Source organism: Aquarana catesbeiana, linkage group LG05, assembly GCF_042186555.1.
Source record: "Aquarana catesbeiana isolate 2022-GZ linkage group LG05, ASM4218655v1, whole genome shotgun sequence".
In the NCBI taxonomy this organism is placed as follows: domain Eukaryota; kingdom Metazoa; phylum Chordata; class Amphibia; order Anura; family Ranidae; genus Aquarana; species Aquarana catesbeiana.
The window spans coordinates 164,348,755-164,367,385 of record NC_133328.1 but is presented as its reverse complement, the minus strand read 5'-3'; positions in this window follow the sequence as shown (position 1 = coordinate 164,367,385).

Below are 18,631 nucleotides of genomic sequence, written 5' to 3'. Positions count from 1 at the left end.
TTGAGAGGACAAGCTGGACTGTTAATTGTGTATTTAGTGTTTTAATCACACACTTATCAGTGGGATTATAAATAAATACATTCCGCAAACATAACAGAAAATCTCCACATGGTAGCAGATGGGAAGATTGTCTTCATTCTCATTTTCTGGCCTTTTTGTTACACTCGCACTTTTCTTTTGTAATCCTGTTGATAATATACATAAATGAAATGCAGCCCAGCTTGTCCTCTAAAATCAATGTACTTTTGGAAATTGCTTTGAATGTGTTTACATTTCAATTTCCAGTGTCTTGCTTTGTTGTTTAATATAAAAACACAATTGCAACCTCAAATTAATTCATATTCTTTTATTTGTTTCTTTGTAGAAATAAACACGTTAAACAGCTTCCAATTTATGACACAGTGCATTTAGTATTTTTGTGTGTTATTTCCTAATTATTAGACTCAAACATGTTTTATCCAGTTTTTAAAATGCTTTATTTCAGGGAAACAGCTTTATTTACCTTATCCCATTCATGACTAAGCCTATTTTTGAAAATTGGTGTTTACAAGTTAAAATCCGTATTTTTTGCTAGAAAATGACTTAGAACCCCCAAACATTATATATATTTTTTTAGCAGAGAATCTAGAGAATAAAATGGTGATTGTTGCAATATTTTTTATCACACGGTATTTGTGCAGCAGTGTTTTAAACGCAAATTTTTGGAAAAGTGACACTTTCATGAATTTTAAAAAATCCAAACAGTAAAGTTACCCCAATTTTTTTGTATAATGTGAAAGATGATGTTACGCCGAGTAAATAGATACCAAACATGTCACCCTTTATAATTGCACGCACTCGTGGAATGGCGACGAACTATGGTACCTTTGAATTTCCATAGGCGACGAATTAAAAAAATTTTACGGTTACCAGGTTTGAGCTACAGAGGAGGTCTAGGGCTAGAATTATTGCTCTCGCTCTGACGATCGCGCCGATACCTCACATGTGTGGTTTGAACACCGTTTACATATGCGGGCGCGACTTCCGTATGCGTTTTCTTCGCTGCGCAAGCTCGCGGGGACAGGGGCACTTTAAAAATTTTTTTTTTAAATTTTATTTATTTATTTTTGTACTTTATAAATTGTGTTTAAATTTTTTTTTTTTTTTTTTTACTTTTTTTGCTGTCACAAGCAATGTAAACATCCCTTGTGACAGTAATATGTGGTGACAGGTACTCTTTATGGAGGGATGGGGGGTCTAAAAGACCCCCCATCCCTCTTTTACACTTCAAAGTATTCAGATCGCCGAAAACGGCGATTCTGAATACTGTGTACTTTTTTAAATTCGGCGCCATTGGCAGCCGAGTAAACGGGAAGGCATTTACAACAAGAAGGCTGGAACGAAGCCGCTCGCAGCTTCGTTCCAGCCCGCCCCCACCCGCCGAAGGCAGCCGAACGGACACCGGGCCTCCCGATCGCACGGGAGGCCCGGTAACAGCGGCGGGAGGCGGCGGGAGGGGGGGATGTCCCCTCCCGCTCCTCCGGTATAACAGCCGAGCGGCTTTTAGCCGCATCGGTTGTTATACACGGGTAGCCGATCGCCCGCTGTAAACAACGGTACCGGGATGATGCCTGCAGCTGCGGGCATCATCCCGGTATAACCCCGGAAAGCCGAGTACGCATATGTGCGTTCGGTCGGCGGGAAGGGGATTATTATTCAAAATTACCTTTATGTTTTCTACAATACAATCATATAAAAAATATAAAAACAGGAATTATTGGTTCTCCAATATTGCAATGCATGTTCAGGCTCTTTGTGTTTCTTCAGACAGGCGTAATGCATACCGCAGTGGTTGGAAGGTATTGAAGTGTTTTTTATTTACTTTTTTAAATTGCCAAATGGTAATTTTACAAAGTGGGACTGGGCCGCAATTGTGAATCAATCATTTGTCTTGTGGATTTGGTGCAACCCCATTGATCACAATAGGCAAGTTTTTACAGGCGGTTCCTCCTGTCAGACTTTGCAGCCTGAGTTAAAATTGCCATGGCTGCAAAACAAAGCATTGTGGCTGTGCCTATTTGCACATTATGTAAAGAACCCTGGAGGACCTATGGGATAATTTCCCCTAAATAGAGACATAGGGGGTTACGAAAGGCAAATCCACTTTGCACTACAAGTGCAAAGTGCACTTGAAATTGCACTAAGAGTGCACTTGGAAGTGCAGTCGCTGTAGATCCGAGGGGTAGATCTGAAATGAGGGGAAGCTCTGCTGATTTTATCATCAAATCACGTGCAAGCTAAAATGCTGTTTTTTATTTTCCTTGCATGTCCCCCTCAGATCTACAGCGACTGCACTTCCAAGTGCACTTTCAGTGCAATTTCAACTGCATTTTGCATTTGTAGTTTGCACTTGTAGTGCAAAGTGGATTTGCCTTTCGTAAATAATTGGGGGAAACTGACACAATCAGACAGAGCCAGGTTTTGTCTTTGACCTGCACTATGCAATATAATTAAAAAAAATGTCTGTGATCCAATCAAAAGAGCACTTACACATACAATATATGAGGTACTAGGTGCATTAATCTGGTACAGTAGGTACTAGACAGAACAGGATCACTTTGACATAGCTGACCAAATATAAGTAGTATGGCCAACTTTTTTTTTTTTTTTGGCCATGCTTCTTCTGTAGCTTCTGTGACCCCGATTCAGCCATCAGCAGCCTAAAGTCCACTGTCCACTGATGTCACAGAGCTGGTCCAGGCTCTGCAGGGATCCTGACAGAAATGTCAGGATCCACCCAGATGCCTGACCAACAGCTGGCTCAACCTCTCAGCACACCGCTGAGACCCTGAGCCAACTGCTCCCGCCCCCTCCACAGCCCAGCGCTTAAGTGAGCGCTGAAGGGGCAAAGCACTGAACGATCATTGGTCCTTGAGTTCTTGTTGTAGAGCAAGTGGGGGACAACTGCAGCATTGGATCAAAGCTGCAGCCTTCTAGATGAGTATGTACTGTTTGTTTTTTTACATTCCTGCACTTCTCTTTTAAGTGTATATTGCAATTTATGTGACCCAAGAATCAATGTTTTTATTAAATCCTTTCTACAACTGTCTAATAACATTTTATGTAATATATGTTAACATGTGGCTATAGTCCTCTAACACTTCGGATGCTATAATATATATATTATGTTTTTGGATTTAAGCACAGGTTCTGTGGCTGATTAAGGTGGTAATTAAACTCACTTGGTGCCTTATCTGCATTAAATCAACCTCAGAACCTGTGCAATGCATATGTGTCCTGGATTAAAGGGATGATGTGGCAACCCTACTTGTAGCCCTAACCTCGAATGAGCCTCTGGTTAAGATGGGCTGTCTGTTTTTTGCCTCAAACTCCATAAGAACTTCAGCTTTTCTGACATACTAGGTTGAGTGTACAAAGTATGCAATACCACAGAAAATCACTGAAAGTAATATCTGGTAACCAGTAATAATACAATGTCCATAAAAAACAAGCACTGAACCTGTTTGTAAAGGCAAACTTAATATATTGTAACCTTATATGGTAGGCAAATAGGCAAGAATGAAATGGATTAACAAAGGCAATAACATAAAATAGCATACAAAATAATAAGGCCTAGGCATAAGATGACACTTGGGGGTTGATTACTAAAATTGGAGAGTGCAAAATCTGGTGCAGCTCTGCAAAGAAACCAATCAGCTTCCAGTGTTTTTTTATTAAAACTTAATTGAACGAGCTGAAGTTAGATGATGATTGGCTACCACACACAGCTGCCCCAGAATTTGTACGCTCCAGCTTTAGTAAATCAACCCCACAGCATCCAGATCAGCATATACAGTAGCAAGCAGTGGCAGTAATAAAGCTTGATTTGTCAAATACAGGGGATTATACTTCTGAAGTGAATTAATGGCAACTATGCTCGGCCTAGACCAATTGGATGTGCACTGCTCGTAAAAATGAAAGAAAGGGGAGAAGGGATAAAAAGGGACTTGCAGAATGGTTTTGCTAGAGGGGCAGTCCATTATGTTGTTCTTCTGCCAACTATTGTTGGGGCCCTTTAGGAAGCGATAGTGCACTTTGCATGCAGTAAAGTTAAAGTAAAGATGCAGTATAGGTATGGTACAGATGCAGTGTAGATACAGGTCAGATTAAGTGACAGTTATATATAACTGCAGTATAGGGTTGGTATAGGTGCAGTATAGGTTTGCCAGAAGTGTGGTATAGGGATGGTATGGATGCGGTATGGGTTGAGAGCACTTGGTATCCTGCTCTCAGTGCCATGGTCTCTGCTAGCAGTATCAATAATGGGCAGAGTTCCTTTCACGAGTTCCCAGGACGCTGCTGTGGATGCTTACTGTAGAAGGGGTCCCCCTCAGTCTCTCCCTGAAAGCCTCCAGTGATCGGTGGTGGGAAGCAGAGCATGCAGGATCTGTGATGTTGGAAGTGCTGTGCTGCCCCCTGGTGTCCTCACTTCCAGTCTCAGGCTTATATCCCCACTGGCAGGTGAATACTCTGAAAGAGGTGCTCTCTGTCTGCTCGTTGCCAAGAGGAAGAACTTTCCCTGGGCAGTTTAAAAAAAAATCCTCTCTCCACTCTTCCTACTTCACAGTGTCCATTGGGATCTGTAGTCTAAAGAGTCTATGGGTCCCATGATATAGATGCCGTCCCAAACTACAACTCCCAGGATTCTCAGCATTCTGCATAGAAGTCCATGGGTTTACCTGGCTCTAGCTCTCCCCTACTGGCCAGAGGAGAATGGTGCAGCATAATCAGTATCTGTGAAAGTAAACTGTTTGTACAGGGGGAAATGTCTCTTTCTTCATGTTTCTGTAGTCCAGCACCTAGTTACATAAGTTTAACAGCGCAATTTGTCACATGCATGTCATTTTATCGATATGCAGCATTTTAAGTTTAAACGTGTGTAGCACTAACTCACGGTGGAGCTGCTGGTTTAAGCGGGTCTGTTACCTTCACTTTGCTTCCCTCTGTTTCACCGGCACCGGGTCTAGGGGTTCCGTTGAGTTTACTGCTGGACGACACACGCACCAACACTGGAGTACGTTTTCAATGCTTTATTGAACAGTCAAACTTTAGGAAGTAGCAGGAAAGAGACGGAAAAGGAAACTCTCAGGAGAAACTCAAATATCCTCTTGCAAAATCTTATCGACAAATGTCCCGGTACAATTCAGATAATTATGTGGAATGCGTTCCCCTCATGGGATGCACTCTTTGCTCGTCTGGATAGGCCTCTCTCACCGGTCTAGCAGCCAGTACGCAGCACCAGCTTGCTGCTGGTTTAAGCGGGTCTGTTACCTTCACTTTGCTTCCCTCTGTTTCACCGGCACCGGGTCTAGGGGTTCCGTTGAGTTTACTGCTGGACGACACACGCACCAACACTGGAGTACGTTTTCAATGCTTTATTGAACAGTCAAACTTTAGGAAGTAGCAGGAAAGAGACGGAAAAGGAAACTCTCAGGAGAAACTCAAATATCCTCTTGCAAAATCTTATCGACAAATGTCCCGGTACAATTCAGATAATTATGTGGAATGCGTTCCCCTCATGGGATGCACTCTTTGCTCGTCTGGATAGGCCTCTCTCACCGGTCTAGCAGCCAGTACGCAGCACGAATCTAAAGTCTCTGCCACAGACTCATTTGGGGGGGTAAACCTGCACGATCCTCTGCCATAGGATGTATCAGATCTTCTGTAGTGAACAGTCAGTCACAGTGCCTGAACCTTTAAGCCGAACCGGCGACACTATGCTGTATGGTTACTTCTTTTGGATACGTCCTCCAGCCGAGTCACCAGGCCCCTCTATTGACCAGCATGCTGCGTGATCTCTCCAAGACGGGTCCTCCCTTGGGATCTTCTCGGCCGCCTAGCTTCGTCACACAGGACCAACAGCTCAGGACCATTCCTCGGCTGCGGTGGTAGGCCCCAGACAAGCCTCTGGACCCACCCCTGCGCCATAGCATCGTGGGCCTCCCAATCGGAGAACCACGAGGTAGCTCCTTAACGCATACCTGTCGGCCAGGAGGGCCAGCAGGTGCCTGCAAAACGACCTTAGAACATGGCGTCTGTCCCATAAATACCCCCTTCCCAGAATGCAACTCGGAGGACCACCTCCACCAAGCTTGTCTCCGAGACAGAGGAGCATCTATACACTTCGACAAGTTGCCCTTCCAACACTGACTAATGGTAACAGTGACACCCATCGGTCAGCATGGAAGCACACACAACGTCAGCCAAGCTGGAACAGAGGTGAACTTTTAACCTTCCTAACACACAATTTACTAAATTTACCTAATCTGCGGTAGATTGTAAATCTACCAGCGCTACATACTCCCCCACTACAATAGATGTTGTCCCCAACGTCTGTCCTGAACGCAGTAACAGTAACTCTCAAGCCTGAGAGTAGCATTTGAGTTTCTCATAACTTTAGATAGACAAAGAGAGAGAAAAAGGACAGTTTAAAGACATTATGAGACTTATCTCTATAAAACATTATGTTCACAGCCGCGAACAAAACCACAATATAATAATTTTTTTTTTTTACAACCTCACTAACTAACTAGCTGAAAAGCCTCCCAGCTATACATATGATCCGATGATCCCTAAAAAAGAAACATATTTAAACACACATATATACACACTACACAACACCAGGAGCAAAGCCTCATTTAAAATGAGACTCTCTTCCTATGATTTGTATTTGAAAGAATATGCACTTTTGGAGTCCATCCCTACACAAGAACTTTTCTTATAAAAGAAATCCGGCTAGCAAACAGAAGTCCTTGGATTTAAACACAGAACAGGATCTGTAGATCTTGACCACGTAGATCTCTTTGCCCTGTCGCTATCTAACTAGCTAACTTTCAAAGTAATAGTGTCCACAATTACCAGTAAAACCAAGAATCTGGTAGAATCACATATTCTCCTTCTTTATCTACAGTGGTAATAAAATATACAGCATTGTCCTTTCCCGGTCTGCAGATCACCACTTTATCAGCATAGATATGTCGACCATAGTTCCAACGAACAAAGCATCCGTTAAAACGTTCATCCATCCGGACAGAACATCCAGTCTTTCTAAAGGGCTTAGGCACAGACAAGTAGTCCCAAATAGCTTCAATCTCCCGCATGACATCCTGGGGCACATAAGGGAATTCTAATCCATACTCTGCGGCCACACGCTTGTTTAACATCCTTTGCAAGCGAGCAAGTTTTGGCAAAGATCTGTCTTTTCCCATACCAGGCGGTACACAGGAGTCTAATGACTTTTTCACCATAGACCCAGCCGGTGTCTGTAGCGAATCAATAACTTTTGACAAAGTCCCAGCAACAGCACTGTGCGTCTCCACACAGGGCGACGTCATCCCAGAACTCATGGCAGTCCACTCAGGAAGAGTCATTGCGGAGGCAACATCCTCGCCTTGTGACCACAATAGCTCTTGCGACATGGTTTCGAACAAGTCATCATCCCCAGAAAGATCCGACATGGATTCTATTTCCGAGTCTCTCAATTCTTCTGCTGGCAAATACTTATTTACAGTCCCCAACAATGGCTTACCTGTTCCAGATGTAGACTCTGGTAGCTCCAGCTCAGGTAACCTCTGGGGTAGGCCTCGACCACGGCCGTGGGAAGCCTCCACATAGCCCACCTTCCTCCGAGTAGGCACCACAGGAACAGGTGTAGTGGACTCAGAAATCAAAGTAATGTCTCCTGATGAGACGGCAGCAGCAGCGTCTCTTTCTGAAACATTGTCGGTAGCAACAGGCGAAGTAGCGGCCAGTCGCTCTCTCTCTGTAGCGGTAGCAGCTTCCACTGTAGCGATACCTGTCACCCAATCCATCCGGTAGGCACGGGGTGGCATAGTAGGTGGCTCCACTACAAACAAATACTCTCCACACTGCGGACATCGGCCGAATGGACAAAGATGTACGGCCAATCCTCCACATCGATGGCAGGTCATGCCCAGTCCCTCAACATCTCCCGAGGTATACAGGACAAACTTCCCCTGCGGTTTCATTCGAACTCCAGTATCCGTGAGCAGAGTTCCAGATTGCACAGTATTTATCACGGTGCTTGCAGGGAACACTCTGGGTCCCACAACCGATTGCAACGCCGGAAAAGACATGGCCACACTCTGATCTTTTCAGCACGATCACGAGGCTTCTCTTCTCCTCTGGCGCCAAGCACATTACATGTGTCCCACACAGTAGCAAGTAGGGTAACTCCTCCCACTTGTTCTTTCAGTCACGTAGCTCCTGGGCCTCTTCTGGCGCCCAGCGTCTACGCACCCAAAAGCAAAGTCCTGCAGTTTAACCTTTCCTCTTCCTGAAAAGATTTTTTTTTCAAAAGTCCAGCTCTCTCCGTAAACTCCCGGTAAAACACTCCACTGGGTTTCAATAATTGTCGGTCAACAAATCCCGGACGACACCCCCACATGTAGCACTAACTCACAGTGGAGCTGCTGGTTTAAGCGGGTCTGTTACCTTCACTTTGCTTCCCTCTGTTACACCGGCACCGGGTCTAGGGGTTCCATTGAGTTTACTGCTGGACAACACACGCACCAACACTGGAGTACATTTTCAATGCTTTATTGAACAGTCAAACTTTAGGAAGTAGCAGGAAAGAGACGGAAAAGGAAACTCTCAGGAGAAACTTAAATATCCTCTTGCAAAATCTTATCGACAAATGTCCCGGTACAATTCAGATAACTGTGGAATGCGTTCCCTTCATGGGATGCACTCTTTGCTCGTCTGGATAGGCCTCTCTCACCGGTCTAGCAGCCAGTATGCAGCACGAATCTAAAGTCTCTGCCACAGACTCATTTGGGGGTGTAAATCTGCACAATCTTCTGCCACAGGATGTATCAGACCTTCTGTAGTGTACAGTCAGTCACAGTGCCTGAACCTTTAAGCCGAACCGGCGACACTATGCTGTATGGTTACTTCTTTTGGATACGTCCTCCAGCCGAGTCACCAGGCCCCTCTATAGACCAGCACGCTGCATGATTTCTCCAAGACGGATCCTCCCCTGGGATCTCCTCGGCCACCTAGCTTCGTCACACAGGACCGACAGCTCAGGACCATTCCTCAGGCCACGGTGGTAGGCCCCAGACAAGCCTCTGGACCCACCCCTGCGCCGTAGCATCGTGGGCCTCCCAATCGGAGGACCACGAGGTAGCTCCTTAACGCATACCTGTTGGCCAGGAGGGCCAGCAGGTGGCTGCAAAACGACCTTAGAACATGGCGTCTGTCCCATAAATACCCCCTTCCCAGAATGCAACTCGGAGGACCACCTCCACCGAGCTTGTGTCCGAGACAGAGGAGCATCTATACACTTCGACACGTTGCCCTTCCAACACTGACTAATGGTAACAGCGATACCCACCGGTCAGCATGGAAGCACACACACTACGTCAGCCAAGCTGGAACAGAGGCGAACTTTTAACCTTCCTAACACACAATTTACTAAATTTACCTAATCTGCGGTAGATTGTAAATCTACCAGCGCTACACGTGCTGGTAGGGCTAATAAAAAAAGGTGAAAATGAACTACTAAAGAAGTTGAGTTCCCTTACTCAAAAATTGTGTGAATATTCACTTAGGGGTCTTGTTCACATGAGGTGTATCTTTTTTTAGATATATTAACAATAAAAAAACAAGATCAGAGCACATTGCCCACATAAAAGACAATGAAGGGAGGATGGTTACGGATGACACAGAGAAGGCAACTGTACTAAATGCTTTCTTCTCCTCGATCTCTACACAAGAAAGAGGGTTATACTGACCACGACTGTGTTGTTAGTAAGTGGAGCAGAAAGTACCCACCTGGCTAACAGAGGCCGGAGTCAAGAAAAGACTAGAAAAGCTTAAAACCAATAAATCTCCAGGACCAGATAGCTTAGACCCAAGAGTCCTCAAAGAACTCAGATTATAGCTAGATCATTATTACTACTCTTTGGGGACAGGATACATACAGGAATTGTACTAGCAGATTGGAGAAATGCAGGGGCAGAGACATATTCCTGGAAACTACAGACCAGTCAGCCTAACATCAATAGTAGGTAAATTATTGGAGGGGGTGATAGGGGGTTGTATCCAAGAATTTGCTGATGAAAACGATATCATTAGTAGTAATCAGCATTGGTTTTCAAAGAGTCCTTCCTGCCAGACCAATCTGTTAACATTCTACGAGGAAGTGAGCTGCCACCTAGACAGGGGGAGGCCTGTGGATGTGGTGTATCTGGATATTGCAAAAGCATTCGATACAGTTCCCCATAAATGCTTACTCTACAAACTGAGATCTGTAGGCATGGACCATAGAGTTTTTTTTTTTATACAAAACTGGTTACGGGGGCATGTCCAAAGGGTGGCAATAAATAATGTGTACTCAGACTGGTCTGGAGTGGTAAGTGGGGTACCAGAAGGCTTTGTCTTGGAACCAATTCTGTTTAATTTATTCATACATAATATAGGGGATGGGATAAATAGTTCGATCTCAGTTTTTTGCGGACAACACAAAAATTAGCAGGGCAATAACTTCACAGCAGGATATAGAAATTTTACAGAAAGACCTGAATATAATTATGGGGTGGGCAACTACATGGCAAATGAGGTTTGGGGCTAAAAACATAAACGCAAACTACTCACTAGGGAGGAGAACCTCTGGGGGATCAAGGATGGAGAAAGATCTGGGGATCTTAGTAAAAGACAGACTGAACAATAGCATGCAATGTCAAGCTGCGGCTACCAAAGCTTAGCATGCACAAAAAAGGGCATGTACTCCAGATGAAACTATAATCCTGCAACTTTATAAAACTCTGGTCAGGCCACATCTGGAGTATTCCGTTCACTTCTGGTCACCAGTCCTCCGAACGGATATGCTGGAGCTGGAGAGAGTCCAGAGAAGGGCAACAAAATTAATAAGGGGACTAGAGGACTTCAATTACGTGGAATGACTACAAGCACTAAACTTCTCCCTCTCGCTGGAGAAGAGGCGCTTGAGAGGGAACTTGATAGAGATTTACAAATAGCTCAATAGTGATCCCAGCGTAAGAAAAAAAAATATTCAGTCTCAGGGAGTGTAAGAGGACATGAGGCCACACATTGAGATTGGAGGAGAAGTGGTTTAACCTTAAGCTGCATAGGGGGGTTTTCACTGACAGGGCAATAAGAATGTGGAACTTTCTTCCACAATTGGGGGTGTCAGCGGGGAGTATTGATATTTTTAAAAGACTCTTGAACTTACATCTTAAAGAACATAACATACAGGGATATGAGAAATGATTATTGACACTGACACACTTACACCTACACAGGTAAACCGGATGAACTATTGTCTTTATTCAATCTTACCTACTATGTAACTATATAATGCGTACCCTGTGCAAAGGCCATGTTCACCCACACTGTGAAGGACGGTGTTTCGTACATCCCCCTGCAAGCAGTTTCATTGATGTAAATTGGGATCCAGCAGCTGTATGGGCTCTAACGCTGCGCCAAATATGAGATCTATGTGGATGTATGTAAGGGGGCCTTTGATTGGCTGACTGTAGGTGCCAAATTGCCCAAGCTAAAGCCCCCCCTGTTCTTGGATAGAACAACAACCCACTGCTATAGCTGAAAGCCTCTGCTATAATGTACCTGGGCGTGTACATATACTGTGAGAGTGAGAGCCCCTGTCTCAGTGAAAATTGGTTTAAAATGGACACAGGACTCTCAAAGAGTCAGTTTGAGAAGCTCCAGCAGAAGCTTTCTGAGCAGAGAAAATTATGTTTCCCTGGATTTGGTAAGTCGGGGCTGGAGACTTCAAGACTCCATAGAGCATTGGGTGGGATGGAGTCTTCAGTCTTGTGTCCAAGTTTTACAGAAATTCTGCAGGTTGTGTGTGTGTGTGTCCAGGTGCACCCATCCATTATAAGGCAGATCTGAGCATAGCTCAGGGAGGTGGAGTAGGAGTGTGCTGGAGCAGTTGTTGCTGCCAGGAGGGAGGTGTACCACTATTTAAGAACCCAGGCAATATTCTTGAGATGGCACTCCATGTGGGAGAGGTTCCAGGTCAGTGGACTGAGAGAGTTGGGCAAGCTGAGAGAGTCGGGGTGAACATAGCTGAGACAACTTGAAGATAGAGTTGTTGGGACCAGAGGGCACCGTGAGTCTTGGAGGAGTGTGAAAGCCTGGAGTGTCAGGAGAGCCCCTTCCTAGAGGCCAGGAGTGGGCCTGCGTAGCTTTGTACTGCGACAAAGGCTGAGTGAGCCTTGAGAGCCATGTGGCTTGGCATTTTCATTCTTTTGTATTTTTTTTTCTGGAGAAGAACCCCTGTGTGGGCAGCACATGCATATATGAACTTTCATTTTTGTTACTTTTAATAAAAGTGGGCTACCATACCCTAAAACCTGAAGTTCCTGTTGGCTGTGAACTCACTGAAAATGCATCTACCACTGAGCTAGACATCCCCCATATTACAATATGTACAGTATACCGAAAATAACATTAAAACACTTTTATTCTCTACTCGATAAACAAGCTCAGGCAGGTTATTTGAATTGCATTTTGGAAATATATTTCATGTCAGAACATATTATCCTAACTAGCTTGGAAAAAAGGTCAAGCACAATTGGAAAAGTAATTGTATTTAGTGATCATATCTAAAAAATATTTCACATGCATCTAAGTTATCTTATTAAAAATAAAGAAAAGGCAAGCAAATATGAACATTTGTTATAAAGCTGATATTTCTGAATATAAATATACCAAGAAACGACCTTATTGTCTGTATTTCTGAATGCATGCAAGAACAAATTGGAGAAAACTGTCATTGGTAATCACTGTCAGAATCACATCTCAACTAGTCAGAGATGATTAGGGCAGCCATAAATGTTTAGCTTGCTGAAGGGTGGTTATAATTCCTACTTACAATAAAAGCCAGGGCTTTATTCATTATAAGATGCAAATTTGTCCATGCAGGGTTGGAGAGGGCAGCTCTAAAGCTAGCCATACATTGATTGAATATTGGACAGTTCTCAGTCAACCATCCAAAATTCAGTCAGTGTTTGGCCATGTCAGCCGCCTTCTGCCCAACATCCCTCAATTGAAAAATTAGAGGAGCCTGGGCTGAAATTGTCGACAGAACAGCTACTTATTGCAGGTTTTTTCACAGCCAGTGCATACATAGTTACATAGTAGGTGAGGTTGAAAAAAGACACAAGTCCATCAAGTCCAACCTATGTGTGTGATTATATGTCAGTATTACATTGTATATCCCTGTATGTCGTGGTCATTCAGATGCTTATGTAATAGTTTTTTGAAACTATTGATGCTCCCCACTGATACCACATCCTTGCCGCTCTTACAGTAAAGAACCCTCTACGTAGTTTAAGGTTAAACCTCTTTTCTTCTAATTTTAATGAGTGGCCACGTGTCTTGTTACACTACCTTCTGCGAAAAAGTTTTATCCCTATTGTGGGGTCACAGTATGGTATTTGTAAATTGAAATCATATACCCTCTCAAGCGTCTATTCTCCAGAGAGAATGAGTTCAGTGCTCGCAACCTTTCCTCATAACTAAGATCCTCCAGACCCTTTTTGAGCTTTGTTGCCCTTCTTTGTACTCGCTCCATTTCCAGTACATCCTTCCTGAGGACCGGTGCCCAGAACTGGACAGCACACTCTAGGTGTGGCCGGACCAAAGTCTTGTAGAGCATGAGAAATATGCCGCATACACACAGCCGGACTTTCCGACAGAAAGTCTGATGGGAGCTTTTGGTCGGACATTCCGACAGTGTGTATGCCCAATCGGACTTTTTCTGTCAGCATTTCCGATAGACTCAGATATTGAACATGTTCTAAATCGTTCCGTCAAAAATGCAGACGGAGTTTAGCCTGTTCGCAAGTCCGCTCATGTGTACGCGGCATTAGAGTTTTATCTCTGGAGTTGATTCCTTTTTAATGCATGCCAATATTCTATTTGCTTTGTTAGCAGCAGCTTGGCATTGCATGCCATTGCATATCATTTACTAGGACCCCCAGGTCCTTTTCGATCCTAGATTCCCCCAGAGGTTCTCCCCCCAGTGTATAGATTGCATTCATATTTTTGCCACCCAAATTATTTTACATTTTTCTACATTAAACCTCATTTGCCATGTAGTTGCCCACCCCATTAATTTGTTCAGATCTTTTTCCAAGGTTTCCACATCCTCCGGAGAAGTTATTACCCTGCTTAGCTTAGTATCATCCGCCAATACAGAGATTGAACTGTTTACCCCATCCTTCAGGTCATTTATGAACAAATTAAATAGGATTGGTCCCAGCACAGAACCCTGGGGGACCCCACTGCCCAACCCTGACCATTCTGAGTACTCCCCATTTATCACCACCCTCTGAACTCGCCATTGTAGCCAGTTTTCAATCCATGTACTTATCCTATGGTCCATGCCAACGGACCTTATTTTGTACAGTAAACATTTATGGGGAATTGTGTGAAATGATTTTGCAAAATCCAGATACACCACATCTACGAGCCTACCTTTGTCTAGATGGCAACTCACTTCCTCATAGAAGGTTAATAGTTTGGTTTGGCAAGAACGATTCTTCATGAATCCATGCTAATTACTGCTAATGATACCATTTTCATTACTAAAATCATGTATATAGTCCCTTATCATCCCCTCCAAGAGCTTGCATACTATTGATGTTAGGCTAACTGGTCTGCAACTCCCAGGGATGTATTTTGGGCCCTTTTTAAATATTGATGCTACATTGGCTTCTCTCCAATCAGCTCATACCATTCCAGTCAGTAGACTGTCAGTAAAAATTAGGAACAATGGTCTGGCAATTACTTAACCGAGTTCCCTAAATACTCTTGGGTGCAGGCCATCTGGTCCCGGTGATTTATTAATGTTACGTCTCCCAAGTCTAATTTTAATTCTGTCCACTGTTAACCATGGAGGTGCTTCCTGTGATGTGTCATGAGGATAAACACTGCAGTTTTGGTTACTGAAGCCCCCAATTTCCTCGTTAAGACTGAGGAGAAGAATAAATTCAATAACTTCGCCATCTCCCCATCCTTTGTAACCAGATGACCTTCCTCATTCTTTACGGGGCCAATATGGTCTGTCCTCCCTTTTTTACTGTTTACATACTTAAAGAATTTCTTGGGATTCTTTTTGCTTCCTATTTGTGTGATTTATACTGAAACCAATTGACCTGTGATCGCTGTTTCCTAAATTGCCCCATATTTCCACATACCCAGTAACGCTTTATTTCTAGTTGGTGCGTCTACCATCTGACCCATGAAATTGTCCTGCAAGACATTTAGGAACTGGCGGGCCTTATACGAATGTGTGGTTCCCTCTGCCCAGTCTATGTCTGGATAATTAAAATCCCCCATTATGATAACAATTCCCATCCTTGCTGCCAATCCAAATTGTGATAGGAGATCCATCTCCCCCCTCAGGTTAGGGGGCCTATAGCATACTCCCAGTATTATTTTCCCCTTAGCTTCATCCCTTTGGAGCTCTATCCATAAGGATTCCACCTCCTAACTAGCTCCCTTAGTGATGTCATCTCTCACTTTCACTTGTACATTATTCTTGATATATAGGCATACCCCTCCCCCTTTTTTACCCTCTCTATCCCTGCGATAAAGGGTATACCCTTGAATGGTTGCCAGCCAATCATGAGATCTGTTGAACCAGGTCTCTGAAACTCCCACAAAATCCAAATCCTTCTCGTACAACAATATCTATAGTTCACCCATCTTGTCCGCCAGGCTCCTAGCATTGGTGAACATGCCACGTAGTTTAGACCGGTCGCATACTATACTCTTGTTGGGCATTCCGAGATTGCATCTAGTACTTGTTACTATACTTACCTTGGGTTTACGTGCTTTAGTCAACCTACCACTAATGCCCCCAATACTACACTCTCGAATATGTTCCGTTCTGACTATCTCTACCTCTGGGCCCTCCCCCCCGTCGCCTAGTTGGGGATGGGGAAACATGAAACCATCTCTTCTTTCTCTTGTTTGTTGGTCTAAGCATTTTAAAACTAAAGCTGGTCATACATAGTTCAGATTCTTCATTCAGCCAGCTAGATCACTAAAAAAATACTGAACCAATTACCCCATCCACACAATTGAAGTGGATGTGGGCATTCTCCCACTGTGTTATTGTATTTTGACAGTGGGACTCCCTGGCCCAGGGCCGTAGATAATTTTTTGTTCTGGGGAGGGGTTCAGCAGCAGGTACTAAGTAAAAGTCGTTTTAAATAAAATAAATTGTGTCAAAATTATAAAGACTGGAAAAAGGAAAAACGATATGTGTTGCCCCTAGTAAGCAATCCCTTCCTTAAAGGGGTTGTAAACCCTTGTGTTTTTTCACCTTAATGCATCCTATGCATTAAGGTGAAAAAACACCTGGCAGTGACTGGCCCCCCAGTCCCCCAGTTTTACTTACCTGAACCCTGGAATTTCACCTGGCGGAAACATGCTCTTCCTCTGCCCAGGATTCTCCGCTCTCGATTGGATAGATTGATAGTAGCACAGCCATTGGCTCCCGCTGCTGTCTACCAAATCCAATGACGCAGATTTTCCTTTAGAAAATCTAACCTGATTTCAGTTTTTTCCTTCTTCCAGTTTTTTATGAACGCTGTTGGCTATTGTCCAGTATTAGTGTCCAAACTGAATAGGTGCAAAGTGAGTGTGCTGCCTACCTACAAGGATATCGTGCTCTTTGCACCTCCTCAGTAAGGTTGGCTATTATGCAAAGTGCACCATGTTGTGTCAGACAGAGCACTTACTGACTTTTTTAACTTTTACAAATTAAAAAAAGGGGGGAATGCACTGCCTACCACAGGATGGTGCACTGTAATAGCCAATCTTACTGGGCAGGTACAAAGGGCACCATCTGGTAGAAGGCAGCACACTCACTGTGTTCACAGTAGCTTAATTTTCAATAAGACCCCTTTCACACTGGGGTGTTTTTCAGGTGCTTTTGGGCTAAAAATAGCGCCTGTAAAGCGCCTGAAAAATGCCTCCCCTGCATCCCCAGTGTGAAAGCCCGAGTGCTTTCACACTGGGGCGGTGCTCTTGCAGGACATTAGAAAAAGTCCTGCAAGCAGCATCTTTCGGACGGAATCACAGCGTTTCCTGAACCAGGGGTAAAACAGGGCCAAGGCATGCCACTGAGGGCAGCAGAAAGTCCAGCCTGGCTCTGGCATTGACAGACATGTTGTGGTGTCAACTGCTGAAGCACCTCAAGCCAGTGCCAGTGCCAAGCTGAACTGTCAGTAACACAAGCAATAGAAAACCCTTAAGCCTCGTACACACGTTTGGATTTTCCGACGGGAAATGTGTGATGACAGCCTGTTGGCGGAAAATCCAACCATTTGTACGCTCCATCGGACAATTGTGGGATTTTCCGCGGACAGATATTGGATAGCAGGTTTTAAAATTTTCCTGCAGACAAATGTCTGTTGTCGGATTTTCTGAGCGTGTGTACACAAGTCCGTCGGACAAAAGTCCAAAGTACAAATACGCCAGCTCAGAAGCAAGGACGAGCCAGAAGCGGTCGGTCTTGTAAACCAGCGTTTGTAATGGAGAATTAACATTCGTGACGTGGCAAATTATGAAATCTTGAAATGCAGCGCACATTCCCTTCTTCTTCAATGGGATAATAATGAAGCTGCTTTGCTGGTGATACTGATGGAGTTATTGCAAACACATTTTCGAAGACAAATTATGAAATCTCGAAATGCAGCGCACATTCTCTTCTTCTTTAATGGTATAATAATGAAGCTGCTTTGCTGGTGATACGGATGGAGTTATTGCAAACACATTTTCAAAGGCTTTTTTTTTCTAGTGATATCAAGAATAATATTATTATGCTTTTTTTGGGGGGCAAGTTACCACAACACCATTAGCCCATAGTTTTTAAGATCAAAGATACAACTATGTTGGTGTCCCTTGTCAATTTTACATTGTTTTTTTTTTTAAATGTAACTGTCTACTCCCAAACTGTCATTTGAAGTAAAACACAAGTATTATTCTCCACAATTTTTTTATTGTGCATTAAAAAAAGAAAACAAATAAAATTAGACATGCTATCTGCCAATAGAACTTAACCAAAAAGTGCATTCTATGCATCCAAAAATATAGAAAATATACCAAATCAAATCATTATTCAACCAAAAAAATAATGTCAAAGCAATAACTCCAAGGCCAATAATAAATAACACTTTATTTCCTCCGATTCCGCAGCATGTCTTGTTGACGAACTGCCGTTCAGAAACAAACTGAAAAGCGCGAAATGAAAAGCGTGAATCAACACTCACCAAATTTCTACTAACACAAAATTAGCAGAAGGAGCCCAAAGGGTGGCGCTAAAGAGCTGAAAAAACACATAGTCTGTCTAGTACATCACTACGTTCGTAATTGTTGGCCAACAATCGTGTGGCAGTGTGTATGCAAGACAAGTTTGGGTCAACGCCCTTCGGACAAAATTCCACAGTTTTGTTGGCCAACAATCCGATTGTGTGTACGAGGCTTTAGCCTCAGTCAACTGTCAGTAACACAAGCAATGCAAAATTTAGCCCAGCCAGTCTCAATCACATACTTTGCCAGTTGCCAC